Genomic DNA, 18,856 nt, shown 5'->3' with positions numbered 1-18,856 from the left:
GGGATGAAGCATGTGAAATTGGACTTGCCCATGAATATTTTTCTTAATTTTCAGATCAAATGAAAAGGAGACATAGTGAATGTTCCAAAGTCTCCCAGAAGCAAGTAGAAATTGTGTTCGCTTTTGGAAGCAAAACTTCATTCTGCCCTCCGCTTGCCAGGTGGTACATTTTCCCATCCACACAAAGGCACTTCTGCTTGTCCAGCTGGGCTGCCTCCACCTGAAGAAGGGCACCCTCCGCTCTGTGCACCATCACTGATGCACATCTATCCTTCCACAGGACAGAGTGTGTAATGGGCTAAAATCATGGGCTTTGGAACACACAGGGATAAATTCAAATCCTGGCCCTGCTCCTCCCTCATCATGTAAACTTCAGCAAATTCCTTCAGTTCTCTGCGTATCAGTTTCCTTGTGTGTGGCATGTGGCTAATAATGGTGACTTCAGAGGGCAGTGGTTCACAGGAAGTGATGTCATAGAGGAAGTGCCTGTAGCACAGTGCCTGGCACATAACAGGTGCTCCCTAGGTGGTGACTACTGCTATTCTCATTAATACTGTTCACTCTGAACTTGCTCATGCTCACCCCTCCCTCCACATCAGTCCTTCCATGGTGGCACCCACCTTATCCTCCACAGCCTGACCCCCTGCCTCTCATTTCCCTCCCTTCCCTGGTTTATGGAGCTTTTCCTCTTTCTTGGCTGGTCTTCATCAGATGCTTTTGCCGTAACAAAAAGTCACAGGAGTAAACACTTGTAAACACTGGCATCGGAACACGTTCGTGCATGGGGAAGGAAGTGTCCAGGGACAGGACCCAAGGACAGCCTGGCTGGTGTCCAGTCTGAGGATCTCTCCACTCCCTGAGGTCAACTCCAAAGAGCTGACCCCCAGACAGTCAGGCCCTAGACATGGAAAACCATTGAGCTGATTGTTGGGCAATTCTGACTGTGTAGACTGTTGGGAAGAGCACAGTCTGTGTTCAAATCCTTGTTCAGTTGACTGACGTTGGGGGCACTGATTTCTTCTCCACTTGTAGTCTTGTCCTCAGGCAAGTAATGGCGGCTACACCCTTCCTTTTTGGAAAGGTTGTAAGGATAGAGTGAGATATTTCATGCCCTGCAAATGGCACATCGACTTTCTTCTGTACCTGTCAGGATAGGCCTGATAATGCTGCAGTAACTACTAACCTGACATCTTAGTGGCCTATAACCACAGAGGCCAAGTTCTCACTCTCACTATGTGGCCATCACGGGCCAGTGGGCCACTCTGCTCACTTCACTCTCACCCAGGAACACAGGCTGATCGGATGATCCTGTCACACATTGCTGGTTACAATGGCAGAAGGAAAGAATGTTCTGGAAGGCCGTGTATTATATCTACAGCTAAGTCCTCTAGCCTGGAAATGACACACACCACACAACTTCGGCTTCCAATTCATTGGTCAGAGAAGATGTGACCTCACTCAATGGCAAGGGGCCAGGAAGAACAATCCTTCCAGGTGCTCACAAAACAGGACTAGCACCGAGCACCACAGCATTCATCTCCACGTTGCTTTCTTCAACAGCAAAATGGGATCCATTGCTTCTGCCTTGTGTTTATCTGGAGTTGGAGTGATCGCCACGTCTGGGCAGGCTGCAGGGGCTGGCTCTCTCACCATCCTTGAGCTCAAATCTGCCTTTTGAAAGTCTCCTGGGCCCTCAGCAGAGCTGGGGCTGCTGGGCCTTGGGAAAAGGATGGAGGTAGGGGCGTCTCAGGAGGTGACGAAGTCCTCATTCCCCCACCTTCAGTCCTAGAAAGCTGAAGCTTTCTGGCCTGAAGCTTTGATAGATCCTGCTGTTGAGGCCTATGATATATTAAAAGTAAAGATGATGGCAGGCCTCCCCTGGTGGCGCAGAGGTTGAGCTCTGGGTTGTGAGGCTGCCCACAGCCTCTGCAGCGCCAGTTCGATCCCTGGCCACCGGCGAGGGTTCCACAAAAAAAAAAAAAGTAAAGATGATGGCAAAGCAGGTATACAAAATGTGTCCTATATTGAACATTTGCTTTTAACTAATGAATACTTTTGCCACCTACCCATGTCCAATGACTGATGTAAAACCCCACTGGGAAATAACTGTCTAAATTTGATGCCCTTTGCAAACATGAGCCCACTCTCTGGGAGAGGGGGCAGGAAAGAGGGAAAGAAGCTATACAAATTATGATCTAGCCAGACAATACAATACTCTGCAATAAAGAGGAACTACTGATATAGACAACCGTGTGGATGAATCTCAAAACCAGTATGCCACATGCAAGAAGCCAGACAAAAGTTGTCAATACTGGAGAGAATTCTAGAAATTCTGGAAAATGCCAACCAGAAAGCAAGTCAATTGCTGACCAGATGGGATGAGGATTTGAGAGGGAGAGAGAAATTACTGAGGGTCAGGAGATGACCTTTTAGGGGAGATGGCTATGCTCGTTATTGTGACTGCAATGATGGTTTAACGGACGAGCATATACGTCAAAACTTATCAGGTTTTACACTTTAAACATGTGCAGTTCAAGAAAGCTATTTAAGAAATTACAACACCATGATTCATTTAATTACAGGTGAGATGAAGCAGGGTATGCCGGACACACTGAGAATCACAAGTGGGGCCGACTTAGTCTGGGGGTTGAGAACCACTCCCAGAGATGGTGAGATGTTGGCAGAGCTGAGATGGAAGGAGCAGTCTATGTGGAAAAGGCAGGGCAGGGTGATTGGGTGAGAGGCTGGGGGCCCTGGAGGCAGGAAGAACAATGCTGGCTGAGGAAACCTAGTGTGTCGGGCCCTGGGGCCAGGGAAGGCAGCACAGGACAGGAGCTCAGAGAAGCCAGACAGAACTAAGGCTGTCCCCACCCATGAGCCCGTTGAGTCTCCACCAGATGTCCAGCTGTCTCAGCAGTGAGGCTTCCCTCGGGTCCTCACTGCTCTGGTCAAGCCCATGCTCATAGCATGCTGGGTCACCCATTGCCTACTTAGGGGCTCCCCCGCTTCCTCTCCTGGGAAATGAGGTCTCTACAGGCTCCACCCTGAAGTCCAAACTCATGCAGACCTGCCGAGGGGTAACTATACACGGCTGCCCCACAGCTGGCAGGGCTGGCAGCCTGACCTGTCCACCCCTCTGGTGTTGGCAGGAGCAGACCTCTCCTCACGCTGGAGCCCGTATTAGAACCCCAGCTTCGTCACCCCCAGCTGTGGAGGCTCCCTCAGTCTCAGTTTGCTCATCTGTAAAACCGGGGTGATGGTACTAGGCGTTTGCCGCTTGTTCATAAGGATCCACGGAGCTGACGTTTAGAAAGAACTTCGACGTGCACCTTATTTCCTCAGTCATGGATGAAATGGAATTTTATTCCACCAGTAACTCTCAGGACCAGCCCTGGGGGGGAGGTGGTGTGTTGGGGAGGGCTCTGGACAAAGGGCGGGGGTGACCCCTCCCTGGAGCAGGCGGCTCACTGGGCTCGAGGGCAGGGGCGCTGCTCCCAGCTCAGCCATCCTAGGACACCCTGTCCACGAGGTTAGGGGAGTCTGGCATCAGAGCCTGTCGGCTCCTCCTATGTGACCGCGAGTCCCCTGTGGAGATATCTCGGACTGGAAAGAGCTCCTTGATCCTTCAGAAATTCACAGCCCTCTTGTCGCGCGTGCGTGAGCCTTTGCTTGGGGATGCTGGGGCCACAGAGAGAGTCGCTCTTTCTGTTTTCTTCTTTGTTCTTTGCTCTTCTCCAGCTCGTTGTGAGGGAGCAAAATGCTTCCCTGTGGGGTTTGCTTTTCTGTCCAAGCTGAAGCCAGTTGCCTTCCAAAGCTTTGTTCATGCAAACAACCCCCCTTTCCATCTGGGGGTCTCTCCGCTGTGCCCTGGAAGCCAGTCCATTGGCTCTCGTCACCCTGCGCGTTGCTCAGCCTGGGCTGGAGAAGCGGGGACATGTCCGTCCGGGGATCCCGGGACACTCACACCGGGTCAGAGTACCTGGTGTGGAGACTCACCCTCTGCACGACCCCCACGTGTTACACGCGCACGGGTCTTGTTTACACAGGACTTTCAAATTCAGGCTCGGCCAGGAACATCTAAAACCCACATGAGGGAAATCGGGGCAGCTTTTATTATTCCCGAATCAAAGACGGGGAAACAATGGCGCAGAAGCTTAGTGGTAGCTCCATGTTTCATGGCAAGAGGGTACAGCTAAAGTCAACAATTTATTATGTATTTTGTGTCTGCCTCTTTTCTAGGTGTTGGGAGCAAAAGAGAAGCAGACATGGCACCCCACCCTTGAGAAGCTAACTTTGGGACAATGTGGCCAGTGCTAGGGGGGTCTGGAGGTACTTACAGAAGAGTGCTGGGAAGGCTTCTTGGAAGAGGTGATGTTTGAGTTGAGTCTTGAAGGATAAGTAGGAAGAAACCAAGTAAGTACTAGTGGGAGGAACATTTGCACATTTGGAACTGAAAGATGAGCCTGAGATAAACACAGGGTGTGGATCCAAGTTGTGTGGGCAAAAGCCACAGATGGTTGGTTCTTGCCGGACAATTTGAAGTAAGGTTTCCCTACTCTGCTATGTCCAGCCCACTGTAGCAGACAGAAGGACCTTGGTGCATGTGAGCACGGGCATGATTGGTAGGCATGTGTGTGTGTGTGTGTGTGTGTGTGTGTGTGCATGTATATGGGTGCGGCATGTATGGTATACGCATATGGGGCGTGTGTGATGTAGTGTATGGGAGGTGTGCAGTGTGGTGTATGTGTGGTGTAATGTGCTGCGTGTGTTCACGCCCATGCACACCTTCATTGATGGCAGCATCAGATGTCTAGCAGATCCCAGCATTCAGAGGACGGTGGTCTGAAATCAGACCACCTAAGTTTCAAATTCTGCCTCTGTTACTTTCAGCTACTGACCTTGGGGACACTGCAAAACTTCTGTGAGGCTGAGTTCCCCCATCTGGAAGTGGGAGAGTGATAGTGACTATTAGAAACACTGCTATGAGGATTTTACCAGGCCATTCACAAAAGGCCCTTTCTAAGAGTGCCAGCATACAGTGAGCATGCAAGGAACATTGGCTGTTATTATCTCACTAATGCTGATAGTCAGAATTCCCCAAACCCATTCCTCTAAGAACTTCTGAGAACTTGGACTTGGAAAGAATCACAGGGACATTGGGCTCAGGGTGTTGTCCATCATATTCGCGCCACAAATAAGCCAAGAGCAAGGTATGGCCTCAGAAAGTGACCTCAGAAGGCAGAGGGCACAGAGAGAAGGAAAAAGAGCAAAGACTGGAAGGGAAGAAAGTACATTTGGGGTAGGTTCAGGAAGCAGCAAGTCTAAAGGTCTTATTTAGGGGAAGGGGCAGAGCTACTCCATTTAACTCTGGCTCCATAGACAGACAAGGGCAAAATGGACTGATGGGTTAGTCAGAGCAATGGGATGGACTGTCTTACAAGCATTGAGCTCCCCATCACTTGTGCTTCCTGTTACTGGAGGTTTCAAGCAGAGAATGGAGGGCCATTTGCCCTACCCTACATTGGATATATGGGAACATGAAGGAAAAATTAGTCCCAGGATATGGGACTGGAAAGGGGCACTGAACTATTTACAGTTGGTCATTAGCTTTTGTCCCTTTGGATAAGGGATTGTCCATTAGAGAAATGTAAAGAATGACAGCCCTATCAGTCATTTTCACTTTAGTATAAGTTAGCTACACTGATCATTTTCTCCCTGACATCTGACTAATGATAAGAGTACCATAGATGATGCCAAATAAAGAGAGAATAGGACAGGGAAAGTAAAGTGGGCAGGGATCTGATACAAACTTTATTAATCTCAATTTTGCCAAGAAATAGCCCTGATAGCAGTCTGAGAGGAGAGAAAAATCAATACTCGGTGATAAACTTTTACCATCATTTATTCACTTCAGCAACCAGCCATGGAGCACCAACTCTGTACCATGCTATGTGCAGGGCACCAGGACACTAGATGAATCAGATCCAGGTTGGGCCCTCTTAGAACCCCAGGTTAGAGGGAGACCAGACGTGGAAGCCACAGTTCTACCATCAGTGCTGTGATAGAACAAAGTGCTCAAGAAGAGGCTGATCTTCCCACCAGCTGTCTCCAGGTCTCTCTCTCAGAGCTGCCCCCTTCCACTGGGAGAAGGAGATTAATAGGACACCCAGTTCAAAGACAGTAATACAGAGGCCCCCTCAATTTGAGCAACCTCTGGGAAGCAGCAGAGTCAGGACTACAACAGCAACTGACTCCAGAGCTAGGCTCCTTCTCCCAACACAAGCAGATTCCTTGGAGTCATTTCCAGAACATTCCCCAGGCACAGCCCTCTCTGCACTGAGGGTTGGCTTACTCCCTGTCCATCTTCCTTCCTTTGCTCCCTCTCCAGGACAAGAAAGACAGATGATGACTGTCGCAGTGAGGGCCTGGCTGGGTCTCTGGGTAGGCGGGCAATTAGACTCTGAGAGAAGCCAGCTGCTTCAGGCCCCTGGGGATCACGGGCAGGCCAGGGCAGCACAGTTGCTCCCACCCTGGCCATACAGGCAGCTCTCCCAATGGAGCCTCTACGTGCAAAGTGTTTGAATGTCTTCTCTAGCTGCGAGAAGGCCTAGCCGCCACCCCAGCCTCAGGTCGCTGGGTGAGGGACTGGGGGCTGGGTCAGGTCTTTATTTCTATGTCTGGTGCTCTACTCTCTCAGGCCCTAGGTCAGGGCGACAGGGATGAGGAGTGGGTAGCCAGGGAGGGGTAGGCCAAGGCTACAAAGGGCAGCCATTAGACTATAGATGTGACAGAGACCTAGACCAGCAGCAAATGCCCTTCCCTCCTCCAGAAGGGCAAACTGTACGAGGTATCGCAGGTCCTATAGTGAGGCACCATCTTCAAAGGTCCCATCAGCCCTTCCTAGGAGCAGGAGAGTGACGGATGGTGGGGGTCAGCCAAGCCCTCCACTCCTAAGGAAATCCTACCGACCACTGCAAAGAATTTTATTCACATGCCCTGGTCTTATCTTGACAATCTCCAGGGTACAGAGGAGGATCAGAACACAGAGAAGTTAAGGAACTTGCCCAAGGCCACACTGAAGCAAAGTTTTACACTCAGGCTGAAGTGCTCATACCCACCCAAGAGGCAGTGCTGAGCAGGGGTGAGCAGATGAATGAAGGCCAGGCTGGCTGCTCTCTGGGTTCAAACCCTGGCTCTGTCATTTACAGGTGCTTTTCTGAGACTCACTTATCCCCTTCTTTAAAATGGGGTATCAGGGGCCTCCCTGGTGGTGCAAGGGGTTAAGTCTCAGGACTATGGAGAATGGTACATATTCAAAAAACAAAGGAACTCTCCTGCTCTGCTGGTGGGAGTGCAAACTGGTCCAACCACTATGGAAAGTTGTTTGGAGGTACTTGAAAATGCTAAAAACAGAGCTTCCATATGATCTAGCAATTGTACTCCTAGGGATCTACCCAAAGGACACAAAAACATAAATCAATAGAACACCTGCACCCCTATGTTTATTGCAGCACTAATTGCAATAGGTAGGCTATGGGAACAACCCACATGCCCCAAAATAGATGACTGGATCAAGAAGATGTGGTACATACACACCATGGAATATTACTCAGCATTCAAAAAAGATAAACTCGGGCAATTTGCAGCAACATGGATGGCGCTGGAAGGGATCATGCTCAGCGAAATAAGCCAGAAAGAAAAATAAAAATACTGGATGGTTTCACTTTTGGAAGGAATGTAGAGGATTCAGATAAGGGATCAGGGGGGAAAAAAGTATAATAAAGTAAATATCAAAATCAACAGGCAACTATAAACCAGAGACATTCTACAAGGGGGGAGAGAGGAGTAGGGTCAAAAGAGGAGAGGGAAGAGCACAAGGGACTATGTGATGGTACACGGGTGAATTGGTGGTGAGACTCTCACGGGGACTATAACTGAGATAAGAAAGCATACATTGTACAAAAATGAAGAGTGATGTAAAAAAATAGATAAAATTTAAAAATATTTAAAAAAAAAAAGGTCTCAGCACACTATGAAGCTATCCACAGCCACTGCAGCATGAGTTTGAGCTACCCACATGGCGCAGCAGACCTCTCCTGTCTCGCCTGCTGCTCCCCTCAGCGGTGACTTTCAGTAGATCTGCCTGTTCTGCTCCCCACTCTGTCTCTGGTGAATCCTCTCACCCCCACCCCCTGCCTCTGGCCTACACCCCAGCTCTTGTATGCATAAATAAATCTTTAAAAAAAATAAAATGGGGTAACATTTCCCACTTAACAGGGTTGTGAAGATTAATTCAGTTGAAATGTGTCAACACCTGCAGTCACCTTTACCCTACCCATTGGAATTGTCCTGAGTCAAAGACAGCTCTGAAGGAGGGAAAATGAAGAGCTAACAGCTCGGGAGCACATAGGACAGGGCAGGGACCGAGCTGGGCACCATGGTGTGCCGTCTGTGAGTCCCACATTGCTCTGCACAGGTGATTTTTCACAACTTTTTGGAGGAATATTTTACATATCATAAAATGTACTCCAAGTTTACAGTGCAAGAATTTTTAGTAAATAAACTCAGTAGTGCAACCACCATCATCAATCAGTTTTAAGATATTTTCATCACCCCATAAAGATCCCCTGTGTCCCTTTATGTTAATCCCTGTCCCACCCAGCCCCAGGCAGCCACTAACCTACTTTCTGCCTCTATAGAGCTGCCTTCTTCCAGGCGTTCTGTCTAAACAGAATCACACAATCTGGTGTCTGATGTCTGGCTCTTTCTCATAATGCTTTTGAGTTCGATCCAAGTTCTAGTAGACACAGTAATATGTTTCTTTTTATGGCTGAGTAATACTCCATTATATGGATACATCCCATTTTGTTTATCTGTTCACCAATCGGTGGACATTTATGTTTCCAGTTTGGGGACTGTTATGGATAATGAACAATGCTGCTGTGAACATTCACGAGCAAGTCTTTATGCAGACGTGTGCTTTCATTTCTCTTGCATAAAGATCTAGAAATGCATTTGCTGGGTCCTGTGATTTAACTTTTGAAGAAATGTAAAGAAATGTGCACAAGGTCTTTGTTTGGTCTCAGCCTTGGCCCATAGATGATGGGACAGATCAAATGCCTCAGGGCACCCACCTGGGCCCCTACTCTGGTGGCGGCCCCCGCAGACAGTTCCCCTTTCCAAGCCAGTGTGTACCTGTCCGGGCCCTGTGGTTCTTATATAAGACGTCCTCAGCACAAGCATCAGGGGCTTTGAAAAAACAAGGTTTATTACTCACAAGTCCTGGAAGGCCAATGTGTATGTGTGTGTGTGTGTGTGTGTGTGTGTGTGAGAGAGAGAGAGAGAGAGAGAGAGAGAGAGAATGTGGACACCCAGGGTTCTGCCTTTATTGAGGTCAAATGTGGAGTTTTGTGGATTCACTCTTTACTGGTAAATTTAAAATATTAAGAGGAGGAATTAAAGCGTGGGAAGGGAAATGCAGGGTCACCCCAGTGTCAGTTGCATAGGTCACCCAGGGTTTTCAAAAAGGGGAATTTCATGGGTGGTGTGGCCTTGTTCTTTATACTCTAGTTATGTCACTGGCAATGTTTATTCAAGATGAATGTCTCTGAAATAAGTGCCTCCGCAATCAAAAGTTTAATGTCAGACACTTATATTACAATCATAATACAGCTAACTCTCAGGCACTTCCACGGCAGTGTCATCATCGTCACCTTGCATACGAAGACACTGGAGCTCAGCTAGGTCCAGGGGCTTGCCCTGTGACTCTAGGTCAGAGGGAAGGAGCTTGACCAAAACAATTTGCAGGCTGCGTGTTGTGCGTCAGCTGGTGAAGACCTGCTTCCAAAGGGATGGGTGGGTGTTTCCCATGGTCCCCTCTTCTGCCATGCCCTTGCAGCACTCTCATTAGTGCACCTTTCTGTTGTGCTGAGCAGTGCTTCTTGTCATTCTTATTTGCAAGATGGATTCCCTGGCCCTGGTGCTGTGTTAATTCTGTCAGTGATCTCCGGTCAGTGAGCCTGGAGCCTGCAGAAGGAGAAAAGGGAAGCAAGAGAGAGGTAAAGATGGCCTTGCCCATGTTTGCCCAGGCTGGTCCTGCCTCAGGAGGTACTCAGTTCCGTCAAGTCACATTCAGTGGGTGTCTACACTGGCCAGGGCCCTGTGCTGGCCACTTGGAGGGAGACAGGGCAAATCATACCTGAGCCTGTTCTTAGGAAGCTCACAGCCCATTGGGGCAAGTGGAGCCACCATCACACTCCTGGGGTGCTACCTGGGGGTAGATACCCAGATCCCCAAAACCAGAGCAGGAAGAGACAAATGCCTGCCAGATGGCAAAGTCTTCCTGGGGAGGTGGCCTTTGAATAGAGCCTCATAGGAGGCTCTATCAGATGAAGGGTCTCTGCTCAGAGGAGAGGTGTGGCGGGCTGGACTTCGGGCTGGACCTTCAGGCACCTCCCTTCATCTAGAGATCAGATCCAGGATCTAGATCAGAGATTGCAAACGCAAGTCCTCAGGGACTCAATGATCACACAGAGGAGTGAATCAGGCCAGACTAGAGACTCCAGGGGGCACAAGCATCCTGTCTAAACGTCAGCTTGACTGGACTGTCCCTGTGTGGGAAGACAGGTCCACTATGGCCAGATCTCTGATGTTTCAACAGAAACCAGAAAGTCCAAGCAATTATGTGAAATATCCAAATTTCACAGAGGCGGAAATGCATATCAAATTATGTCAAACCAGACTGTATCCCACGGCCTCCATCCAGATTTGAAACCTCGAGCCAGTTTGCCTCGTGCAGGCGAGTCCTGCTCTCCCAGGCCTCTCCTGGCCTTTGAACATCAGCTCCCAGGTCTGCCGCTCCCGCCCAACCTTCCTCTCTCTGGAAGGGGACTGGCTGGTGACAAGAGCCAATCGGGACAGAGAAGCGAGGAGAGGGGCGGGAGTTCATGACAAAGGAGAAAGCAGGTGAGCAGTCATCAAACCCCATGGGCAGCAAGTGTATGGGATTGACGGATTTTAATTACATCTCATTCTAATCCTTAACATTTATCTAAAAAAGTGACGGGGGCGGGCAGGAGGGCGGGTCACGAGCGTGCTCAGCCCCAGAATTGCTGTGTGTCTAATTAGAAGTTTTCTCCCTCTTGATCACCTAAAGTCAAATTCATTTACTCTGCTCGAGTTGAGGGTTTAATTGGATTCTTGTTTTTCCTCCTCCTGTCTTTTCCCCCATCTCCTTCGCCATCCAAAGGGCCTTTCCGGGCGCAGGAAGAGGCCCAGCATCTCATTAGGAGAGGAGCATCACTGCCAGGACACTTATGACAGTTCCCTTCCAGCCCGTGGCAGCAGCATTAACTCAGGATGGCAAGCGTTGTTCAGACCGTCATGACTGAGGGCCTTGCGATGATGTCTGATGGGCACAAGATGGGCACCTGTAGGGGGCAGGAAGGGACACAGGGCAGGTTTTCTGATCCAGCAGACCTAGTGAAAGAGGAGACAGTCCTGGAGTCCTCAGTGGCTTTTGCAGGATTTTACTGGGATTTACCGGGTACACAGCAGGCAGGGGTGCTGGGGGGGCCGGGAGGCTGGCAGGCCTCCCAGCCCCAAGCAAGTCTTCACTCTTTTCTGGGCTCTCCGGCCTTCTCTCGTGTTCTCTCTGCTTCTCTGCTCTCCTGCTTCTCTGCTTCTCTTCTGCTGGCATTCCCATGATGCCGCCCTTAAAGGCCCAGTCTTAGCCCAGGTGAATCCCATCTACATATGCCCACACCCTACTCCAGGTGCCAGCCATCAGGCAGTCATTTGGGACCACAGGGTTCCGTCATCTATCCTAATGGTGGGAGGGTAGAAAACCTGATACTTTCACCTTACCCTACAGCACCCCACCCCAGACAAAGGTACGCCTCCTTCCTGCCCTTTACCCCTCCCAGATTCTCAGTGTCATTCCAGCCCCTCCCAGCGAGGCCAGGAGGCCTCATGTCGTTTCAATCCTAGCTCAGCTCAGTGAGTTTAATATGCCGGTTCTGGAAGAAAAGTGGCAGTGAGCAGCAATTAGAGGCCAGCCAGCTACATCTAGGGACATTGTGGAGGCACTAAAACCACTAATTCTTTCACCAGGTAATGAGGTTTCTGCCTCTCTCTCTCTCTCTCTTTTTTTTTTTTTCCTGTGCCTCTCTCTCCCCTTGTCAATTACCTCCAAACCCTGCAGTTTAGCTCTGGCTGGCAGGTTGGTAATCAGAGGTTGGAGAAGGCAGAAGGCAGCTCCGCACCCACAGCATAGTTCTCTCACATGATCAGAAACTCCATGGGGGCTGGAGATGGGAGATAAAGGGGTGCAGACACAAGCCCCCAAATCTGGGCTGCAGTCCTGACTGTGCCTGGGCTGGGGACAGTCTAATGCAGAGCAGAACTCGACTGGAGTCCAACTGGGTCACATGCCAGCCCTACCACCTAGGGAGTGTGACCCTGCCGCTCTGAGCCTCCGTTTCCCCATTGGAACACAGGGTTAGCATAAGGTTGTTCTGCAGAATCGATGTGCCTGGCAGATGGCAAGAAGCCATCACACAACCCATGGTAGAACAGCTGTTATGTTCTTTGAAGCATTTAGCAGGACCCCTGGCACCCATTAAATGCTCGATAAATAATAACCATTATGAGCTGACCTAAGAAAGTCAGCTAACCTCTTTGGGCCTCCGGCTTGCCCATCTGTAGAATGGAGAAAATCATTGCCCCTGCCTGGCCCTTCGAGTTGTGAGTAACAAATATGTTCATTTGCATTTAGACAAGAGTGGCTGGCACAGACTTAGCGATCCTGGTATGTTGGTGATGATTATTCTGATAACTTTCTGAGTTTGGGCAAATCGTTTAACTTCTCTGCACCTCTGTTCTCTCATCTTCAAATAAATAAATAAAAGATTAAAAAATAGCACCATCTGTCTTCTCCAACTCACAGGGTTATTGTGATAATTAAATGAGATAGTGTTGATAAAAAGCATTTGATAATCTGTAGGTGCTCTCAAAATGTTAACTGTTAGCATCACTCTATTCAAAGGTAATTAGCTGGTAAATAAAGAAAAAGCATTTATCCTGCTTTTCTTGTGTAAACTGTACTGCTGGATACCCAAATTGTAGATGAGGGACATTTCTCTTTTCAGAAGCATTTCAGCTAATAAATGAGAAAGGGATGATGGGATTAGAATCTCACCTAATCGCAAGCCCTAACAGATTATAGGATCTAGATATTGAACACCCACAGCTGTTAACATCCTCACACTGGAAACATTATGCATTACGAGCCTCCAGGTGAAAACTAAAAGTTAAAAAAAGTCAACTTGAAGCTTCTCAAGTCTCAAGAGCTCATCATCAATTCACAAGAAATATAGAGGACAGAGGACTGAATGAGAAGACGCCGTGGACTGCAGCTGGCACAGGGACAACACAGATCAAGCATCTGGTTTCTGAAAAAAATATCTGTTTTTAAGGAGTGTAGCCATATTGGAAAACAGTTCGGCAGTTTCTTACAAGACTAAACATACTCTCACCATATGAAACAGCAACTTCGCTCCTTAGTATTTACTCAAAGATGGTTGAAAAGTTATTTCCACACAAAAACCTGCTCATGTTTATAGCCATGTTTACTGCAGATGTTTGTAGAGACTTTGTGCACAATTTCCAAATGGAAGCAACCAGGGCATCCTCCTGTAAATGAATGAATAAACCTTAGTACATCCAGTCAATGGAATAGTATTCAGCACTGAAAAATAATGAGCTGTCAGGCTATGAAAAGATATGGAGGAAACGTAAACTCATGTTGCTAAGTGAAAGCAGACCATCTGAAGAGGCTACATAGACTATATGATTCCAACTCTATGACTTTCTAGAAAAGACAAAACTCTGTATGACACATACTGGTGATTACATGCCACTGTACATTTTCCAGACCCGTAGAATGTATAGCACTATGGGCTTTGGGAGATGATGATGCGTCAGTGAAGATTCACCGGCTGTAACTAATGCACCACTTCTAATGGGGATGTGGCCAATGGGGGAGCTGTGTATGCATGAGAGCAGGGTGTACATGGGAAATCTCTACCTTCCTCTCAATTTTGCTGTCAACCTGAAAGTACTCTAAAAAATTAAATCTATTTTAAAAACAAGAGAAAGGCATGGATGAGAATCATAGATGAAAACACACTTAAATCTGTCTAACAACGTCATTTGGATCCTAGCACGGACAAACTATAAAATAAATAAAATTAAGACATGTGAGAGGCAACTGGAAATGTGAACAGACACTGGATTTTTAATGGTATTTAGTGATATTGTTGTTACTTTACAGTGGGACAGTGGTTTTAAGGTTATGTAAAAAAAATAGTAGAAAAGCGTACTGAGATAAATATGGACAGAATATGTAGTGTCTGGGGTTTGTTTCCAAACGATCCCAGGGAGTAGGTGCATGTGCAAATGAAAGATGATTGATAGTTGGGGAAGTTGAGGTGATAACTGCATGGGCTCTCATTATAATATTCTCTCTACCTTTGAATTTTTCCACCATAAAATGTCAAAAGGAAAAATTAAGTGAACCAAGGACAAGCCTATGTCATCAGGCATTCTGAGATTGTGTGGCATGCAAATGCTACTGGAGTTTTTTTGAGAAAGCCAGAGGGCCTGCGGTCAATCTTTCTGAGGCTGATGGATCTCTGTTTTGTAAAATTCTTCCTAAATTTTTCCTTTGGGTACACATAGTTATAGTCTCCTGGATATCATAGGGTATCCTTTTATAGTCATTTTAACTAACATTTCGGTTTCTCATCCTTGTCTGTTTCTGATACCATCACCAGGGACTTCAGAGACAAGGAATAATCAGGGAAGGCTACCTGAAGGAGGTGGCCAAACAGGAGAAAAGCCAAAGTAAAGCCCCGGAGACAAGCATTTCACAGCCGCCCTGGGACAGTGAGGAGAGGAGACTGGCTCAAGCAGAGAAATCTTGGTGCATGCAGGAATGCGGAGGTATGTGGGGGAGCCACAGGTGCTAAGTTTAGAGCCAGGCGAACCTTGAATCCCAGGTGGAGAAGTCTGATTTCCTTGCGGCAATGTACTGCTCAATAGCTCCCCAGTGCCCACGGAAGAGAGTCAAGTGTTTCTCTGTGAGTCAGTGGAGGTGGTAGCATTATGCAAGCTGGATTAACAAAAAAAGAAAATGGAAGGAGAGAGGGAAGAAGCTAGAACAGAGGGAAGCAGAGAGGAGGAAGCCTCTTAGATAGCTGGTGACAGAGATCTGTGTGTCTCAAAGAGTGTTCAAAGGAAGCCCAATCCTTCCAGATCCTCCCAGAAAAGAGGGTATCAAAGATAGGAGTTTGGGAAACACTCCATTTGTTCTCAGTATTACCATTCTTGTTAACATATAAAGGGCTTGACGAGTCTTGTCAAGGCAAAAGGGTCATTTTAATTTTGTTTAAGTATTTTATCACCAAAAACACCTCTATTTTGCTCTTTGTTTTTTGGGAATCTGTGCCCTAAACCATCAGGCAGTTGTGACAATTTCCAGCTTTTCAGTTCCAGGCTACGCAATGATCTCTTGTCTTAAAACCCCACTCAGTCACCCCGCCCTCCCCTAGCATCTGGACAGTGTCTAGTCCAGAGGACTGTGGAGCCCAGGCCCCCGGCCTGTGCCCCCGCGACACAGCCCCCAGCAGGCTGACCCACTTTTCCAGCATCTCCACAGCCTCCCAAGGAGGCTCAGGCAAGCATTATGATCTCGTCGAGCCCTTCAGCACGAGCTTTCCCATCACGGGTGTTCGATATGGATAAAGCAATTATGTCAAATGGGGGGAGAAATGGGGGAGCGGGCGCCAAGGGACCTTCCCATCTCACTGTTCCAGAGCAGAACAAGGGCCGCTGGCTTTGAGGCGCCCAGAGCTGTGATGCTGGCTCAGACGTGGTACCAAATTAATAATCTTTGCTGTAGATCCTGGGAGTTAGGAAGAGGGAGGGGTGGGGGCCTGTGTCCCTCCACCTGGCACTCCTGATGGGCTCTACGACCCAGTTCTGCAGAATGATCCAGGTGGCACCATCCCCCACCCCCTCCCACCAACACCCAGCCTTGTCGACTCATGGGGACTGACAAGGACCCGCCTTGCCCTTTGCTGGCCTGGAGCTGCTGGTCTTCAGGTAGGAGGTCTGCGCGGCAAACCCCCACTCTCCTGCATCGACTCGTTCCCAAGCCAGCCCTGGGCTGTTCAGGCTTTGGGCAGACAGCCTGAGCCAGACTTCTAAAAAGCCCTTCCCTCGTGGGGCTTCCTTTCCAGCAGGAAGGTAGAGGGGGCACAGAAAGTGAACAGGTGCCAGCCAGGAACCAGATTGCTCCCTTCCCCAGAGAGGGTAGGCCTGATAAAGAGAGGCAGATAGCCTAAGGGGTAGGCTGCGGGGGACCCAGAACTCAGACTGCTGTGGAAGGAGAGTACGGGCCCCGAGTAGTTGACTTTCACTGGAAATGCATCCGAAATCCTAACTCTTACTGGGCCCACCTCCCCGCCCCACAATGGTCCAGCTGCCATCTGGATTGCATGTCTCCCCTGGTTTGCTACAGCAGCGACTTCCCCTTCTCTACTCAGCCAGGGTCAGCCGGGGATAGCCTTATCTGCCTGTCTCTTCCCTGTCTCTGCCCCTCCTCCTTCACCTCAAGTATCCATAACACTCCTGCCCCAGGGCCTTTGCACTTGCTATTCCCTCAGCCTGGAAAGCTGCTCTTTGTGTAAATGCTCAGCCGACTGCTCAATACCACCTCTTCAGAGAGAGACCTTCCCTGACCAGCCCACCTCAAAGGGCTCCCCTCATCCTGCTCTATCCTTTTGACCTTTGACCTCTAGTCTCCTCTTACCACTTGACATTCATTATACTTTCATTTATTCAATTGCTCATTATTTGTGCTAAAAATAATGAGACATATTCATGCCTCGATCCATGAGGACAACAGTGTTGCTATTTTGTCCATCACTGTATTCCCCGCACCTGGAACAGCGCCAGGCACATAGTAGGTGCTGAGTTTTTTGTGGGGTTTTTTTTTTTTATTTTATATGTTTTGTTGGATGGATGAAGTGAGTGAGTCAGACTCTCGGCAGACACTGCAGATCCCCAGAGAACTTGGATGGTAACTGCTTCCTGCGCCCCCTGGTCCATAGCAGATGGGCCAAGCAGGAACAGGGCTCAGCCCTCAGTCCAGGAAAACATTCAAGGCACTGATGAAAGGTTCAGAGGCCTCTGGAAAGGCAGTGGACACCACCCTGCCTCCCTCTGCTGCTTGAGTTGCCTCCCTGCCTCCAGGCAAGTGGCCAGGCACGCTGTGATCTGATTACAATTTGTCCTTAGAAAATTTGGGAATTGCAAGAGAGCACAAAGAAAATGGAACTAACCCCTGACCCCCTGTATATACTATCCGTTCCTGTCTCACAGACACGGAAACACGCTCAGAGAGAAAACATGACTTGTGCCAGGTCACATGGCCAGTTCAGGGCCATGGTCAAGCCGGCCACGCCTCCTGCTCCCCCTCCAGAACTCTGTGCAGGAAGGCAGCTCCCTGCGGGTGCAGCTCCCAGGACAGGCGGAGACCCTGAGACTGAGTCCAGCCGGTGGTTCGCCTGTCTCTCCGCATGCTGGACCACCAGGCAGAGGCGCCTCGTCCAGAGTGTGAGCTGGGCAGGTAATAGCAGAGGGCAGCAGCATCCCACGCGCCATGTCAGATTGTCAGCGGTGCCAGATGCTGCCAAGTTCAAGGAGGTAAAGTGACTAATATGCTTGTGTCAAAATAAAACACAAAGCAGTGAAACTCAGAGGAACATTTTCTTCCCCCAAACAAAATGTGCACAGCCCACCTGTTAGTCCAGGTCTGGGCCAACTGCAGAGGCAGGTGGGAGGATAGGTTACCCTGCTCTGCCAGTGCCTCTGGGTGAGCCTCACCTTGTGGGGGCAGCGCAGGTCCAGGAGACTCCAGGGCCTTCAGACTCTCAGCCGCCTCGACACTTTGCTGCTCAGAGCACAGCCCCGCGGTGCCCTGCCTCCCGCACCTTACCCTGGGATGGAGACACAGGTCCCCCCCTGTGCCAGGCACTCCGGTCCTGTTTGGATGGGGAGCAGGGGTGAGTCAGAGTAAGCTTGTGGCTCATCTCCAATGCCAGCCAGCCCTGTTCCTCCAGTGGCTCTCCCTTCCCCAGGTCCAGGAGTGCCATCGGTCTGGGCACTGCTGCCATCCTGAGTCTTCCAGATCTTAGTTTATTCCCCTCCCTCCCAACACCCAGGCTTTAACTTTTGACACTCAAGAGGCAAGAAGCGACTTCTGATGCCCAAAGGGTCATCCCTCCCCCATGGCCAAGTGCCCTATTAAAAAAAAAGAGGCGTGCCAGGGAAAGAAGGAAGATGGATATTTCAAAACGAAAACCATCTGGTCATATAATTTTACATTTATTCTTGTGATCAATTAATCTCTGTCTCCCTTAGACCATAAATCCCCTGGGGGAAGGACTTGCATCTGATTTGGCTCACTGTCCTAGCTCTGGTGTCTGGGATGGGGCCTGATGAGCTGAGGAGAATGAAGAGCACATTAAGGGAGAAATGCCCTCGGGATCCCCGGATGACTCGGGAAGAACGCCGGAACCACGCAAACCCAGGGATGGTGCCAAGCTGGGGTCTGGGAAGGTAGTTGTGTAAATCCTGTTTTCAAAATTTTTTAAACCCTAATCAAGTGGGTCAGCCCTCGCCTCCTCCCCCGCTACCGCCGGTCCTCCTGTGGCTGGCTTGCCCAAACTCACCAGGATGGCAGCCTCTTTGATTTTGCCCAGACATAACAACCATCTAGGGGCTCTGGTGG

At 49.2% G+C, this 18,856-nt stretch overlaps 1 long non-coding RNA gene across 1 annotated transcript; it reads left to right on the top strand.

Moving 5' to 3' along the window:
- The first annotated feature begins 573 nt into the window (after positions 1-573).
- Positions 574-18,525, top strand: LOC129146530 (uncharacterized). The gene is made up of 4 exons (XR_008553393.1): positions 574-1,735; positions 4,240-4,413; positions 14,835-15,003; positions 18,487-18,525. It is a non-coding gene; the product is annotated as an uncharacterized LOC129146530 (long non-coding RNA).
- The last annotated feature ends 331 nt before the right edge of the window (positions 18,526-18,856 follow it).

This window comes from Talpa occidentalis, unplaced genomic scaffold (assembly GCF_014898055.3).
Source record: "Talpa occidentalis isolate TD23 unplaced genomic scaffold, MPIMG_talOcc4v2.1 talOcc4.3, whole genome shotgun sequence".
NCBI lineage: Eukaryota > Metazoa > Chordata > Mammalia > Eulipotyphla > Talpidae > Talpa > Talpa occidentalis.
The sequence above is the reverse complement of the archived record's forward strand: the minus strand, read 5'-3'. Positions and strand labels throughout refer to the sequence as shown.